The 4,289-nt window shown below is 38.3% G+C and overlaps 1 pseudogene; it reads left to right on the top strand.

Moving 5' to 3' along the window:
• The first annotated feature begins 2,375 nt into the window (after nt 1-2,375).
• LOC136159464 (actin-related protein 2/3 complex subunit 2 pseudogene) lies at nt 2,376-3,786 on the top strand (annotated as a pseudogene).
• Nucleotides 3,787-4,289: the final 503 nt, after the last annotated feature.

The following is a 4,289-nucleotide window of genomic DNA, read 5'->3' on the forward strand; positions in this document are numbered from 1 at the left end:
AACCTATTGTACAGAGTGAAGTCAGAAAGAGAAAGATAAATTTTGTATTCTAATGCATATACATAGTTTAGTTGGTAAAGAATTCACCTGCAATGCAGGAGACCCCGGTTGATTCCTGGGTTGGGAATATCTGCTGGAGAACAGATAGGCTACCCACCCCAGTATTCTTGGACTTCCCTTGTGACTCAGCTGGTAGAGAATCCGCCTGCAATGAGGGAGACCTGGGTTCAATCACTGAGTTAAGAAGATTCGCCTGGAGAAGGAAAAGGCTACCCACTCCAGTATTCTAGCCTGGAGAATTCCATGGAGTATGCAGTCTATGAGGTCACAAAGAGATGGACACATCTGAGCAGATTTCACTTTCAACGCATATACACAGAATACAGAAAAATGGTACTGAAGAATTTATTTACAGGGCAACAATAGAAAAACAGACATAGAGAATAGATTTATGGACATGGGGAGAGGAAAGGAGAGAGTGAGATGTATGGAAAGAGTAACTTGGAAACTTACATTACCATATTTAAAAATAAATAGCCAACGGCAATTTGCTGTATGGCTCAGGAAACTCAAACAGGGCTCTGTTTCAATCTAGATGGGTGGAGTGGGTGGGAGATGTGAGGGAGGTTCAAAAGGGAGGGGACATATGTATACCTATGGCTGATTCATGTTGAGATTTGACAGAAAACAAAATTCTGTAAAGCAATTATCCTTCAATAAAAAATAAATAAATTATTTAAAAATAGCATAAAGAAATTCCAATTTCAACAGCAAAATTAAGATCTTCATTGAATCAGTAAGCTAGAACATGCGTTTGAGAATCTCCCAGAGTTCAGAGTTAATAATCAAAGGGATTGAGTTTTTTCATAAAACAAATATTTCTCGAGCATTTACTCTATGCCTGACACTGTAATAGACATTGAAGATATAAAAATAAGATAGATTTGATTCCAACCTCATGATGCTTACATTCTAATGGGAGAATAGATAATTACAAGTAGACAAATAATAGACCAAAAAAAAAAAGATTTTTAAAGTATCAAGAGGGGGAATAAATTGAATGTTGTAGTAGACAGTATTTGGACAAGGGAGAAGCTGTAAGATTAAGAAAGTCCTCTCTGAGAAATGACCTTTCAGATAGAGCTAAGACAAACAAATATAATAGCAATTGTAAAGGCTTCTAGGCACATTTGCCCTCTTCCACAAATTTTGTTCTAGGACTAATTGTAAGCATTTGTAACATGTAACTGCAGCGTTATATGAGAGAAAGAGAGAGATTGACATGAAATAGTGCTGAATGAAAATAGGAGTCAAATCCTACAGGGACTTCATAGACCATCATAAAATGTAAAGGGCATTATTAAAAGTGCAATGCAAAAATTTTGCAGGAATAAAGCATACCAACATACACATACTAGAAGTTCCAGAAAGAGTGATGAGGGAGACAGAAAAAATATTTTAAGAAATAATGACTGGAAACACTTCAAATGCAATGCTGGACATTAATCTAAGCATTAAAAAGCACAGTGAACTCAAAAGTAGAAAAATCCAGAGATATCCTTCTAGATACATGACAGTCCAACTGTTAAAAGTCAGAGTCCAAGAGAATATCAAGAAAAAAGCATGAGAAAAAGGATTCATTACATAGGTTCCTATAAAGTCTGAATCTAGTCCATCCCTTCAGTCAATGCAGGGGAGTGATAGAAGGTTGATAGATACACCAAAAAGCAGAGCATAACGTACTGTAGCTGGATGGCCTATGTTTCAAAGAAGAGATTTTGTTTGGTTTTGCTTTTGCTTTAGTGGAGAAGTAGATTAAATGGATTGTTCAAAAATAATGGCAAACAGGGAGACCCTTTCACCTTCTGGCAATGATATAGGTGGGAAGTAAGAAAAAAAAAAGTCTACTTCAGAAGATTCATGGGAGAATTTGGTTTCAGAGAACAGCGTGATGTTAGGGCAGCAAAGAGATATTTTATTGAATTTATAAGAGCTATTGAAGTTCTCAGGTAAAAATGATAGGGCAGTTGTATATGAAAGAACAGAAAAGGGAGATTCCACTTAAGAATTATAAGAAGAAAACAATAGAAAAACTGGTAAAATACAGTAAAATAATAAAAATGTTCTTAATTATACAAATATATGAATACACAGATTAAAAGGGATTTCATGTAAAATATCAACCAATGTTGGGGGGAGAGGAGGTGGATGGAGCTTATACATAGATAAATTTTAGAAATACATTCTTTTTCACTGTAAAAGTAAAATAATCTTCCAGACTTCCAGGAAGGAAAAAAGAAAGTTTTCAATACAATTTTTCTGTGATTAAATTATAATAAATGCAGAAAGTGCTAGAAAACTCTTTTCCAGGGGGACCAGGCTTGTCGGTGAGGCGGCAGCGGCAGCGGCGGCGGCTCGGCAGGCGGGTTCAGGCTTCAGGGACCAGCCGCCGCCATGATCCTGCTGGAGGTGAACAACCGCATCATCGAGGAGACGCTCGCGCTCAAGTTCGAGAACGCGGCCGCCGGAAACAAACCAGAAGCTGTAGAAGTAACATTTGCAGATTTTGATGGAGTCCTCTATCATATTTCAAATCCTAATGGAGACAAAACAAAAGTGATGGTCAGTATTTCTTTGAAATTCTACAAGGAACTTCAGGCACATGGTGCTGATGAGTTATTAAAGAGAGTGTACGGAAGTTACTTGGTAAATCCAGAATCAGGATACAATGTCTCTTTGTTATACGACCTTGAAAATCTGCCTGCATCCAAGGATTCCATCGTGCATCAGGCTGGCATGTTGAAAGGAAACTGTTTTGCCTCTGTCTTTGAGAAATACTTCCAGTTCCAAGAAGAGGGCAAGGAAGGGGAGAACAGGGCAGTTATCCATTATAGGGATGATGAGACCATGTATGTTGAGTCAAAAAAGGACAGAGTCACAGTAGTCTTCAGCACAGTGTTTAAGGATGACGACGATGTGGTCATTGGAAAGGTGTTCATGCAGGAGTTCAAAGAAGGACGCAGAGCCAGCCACACAGCCCCACAGGTCCTCTTCAGCCACAGGGAACCTCCCCTAGAGCTGAAAGATACCGATGCCGCCGTGGGTGACAACATCGGCTACATTACCTTCGTGCTGTTCCCTCGCCACACCAACGCCAGTGCTCGAGACAACACCATCAACCTGATCCACACGTTCCGGGACTACCTGCACTACCACATCAAGTGCTCTAAGGCCTATATTCACACACGTATGCGGGCAAAAACATCAGACTTCCTCAAGGTGCTGAACCGTGCACGCCCAGATGCCGAGAAAAAGGAAATGAAAACAGTCACGGGGAAGACGTTTTCATCCCGCTAACTCTTGGGAACAGGAAGAGGAAGCGGCTGGCAACTGAAGGCTGGAACACTTGCTACTGGATAATCGTAGCTTTTAATGTTGCACCTCTTCAGGTTCTTAAGGGATTCTCCGTTTTGGTTCCATTTTGTACACGTTTGGAAAATAATCTGCAAAAACGAGCTGTGCTTGCAAGGACTTCATGGTTCCCAAGAATTAAAAAAAAAAAAAGAATTCCACTTGATCAACTTAATTCCTTTTCTTTATCTTCCCTCCCTCACTCCCCTTTCCCTCCCCCTCTTTTCCAAGCTGTTTTGCTTTGCAATATGTTACTGGTAATGAGTTGCAGGATAATGCAATCTTAACTTGTTTTCTCTAAGTATTTGAGTTCAAAACTCCTGTATCTAAAGAAGTACGGTTGGGGTCATTAATAAAGAAAATCTTTCTATCTTAAAAAAAAAAAAAAGAAAGAAAGAAAACTCTTTTCCTATTCAGACATAACAATATAGACTTTTTTCTGAGAGAAAATTACTTAACTATTCATCCCAGTTGACCAGGAAATGAATTAAAATAAAGAACAGAAATGTCCATATGTGTTGATAACTGTGTTCATAAAAAACCTCTTGCTATTGGAAAACATTAAAAAAACATTTTAAATGGAAAATTTGGGTTTATCATTCCACAGAAATTTCATGAATAAAGGTAGTTCAGAGTGATTAGAGCCTATATCTATGAAACCTAGACTTTACTGAGGAGTTCCAGTAATTGGTTATAATTTACTTTGTTTAAGAATATTAGCCTTTCTTTCCCCTGTCACCAACAATAGTAGCATAGCATAATGCCGTATGCATATCTTTATCATTGTTATCATCCACTCTCATGATAAATTACATTGTTAAAAATAAGCAGATAGGTTGCAAAGCAGAGTGTTTTGCTTTGTTTCCACAAGAATTTGG

The sequence above is a fragment of the Muntiacus reevesi genome, chromosome 1 (genome assembly GCF_963930625.1).
Source record: "Muntiacus reevesi chromosome 1, mMunRee1.1, whole genome shotgun sequence".
NCBI classification, from domain to species: domain Eukaryota; kingdom Metazoa; phylum Chordata; class Mammalia; order Artiodactyla; family Cervidae; genus Muntiacus; species Muntiacus reevesi.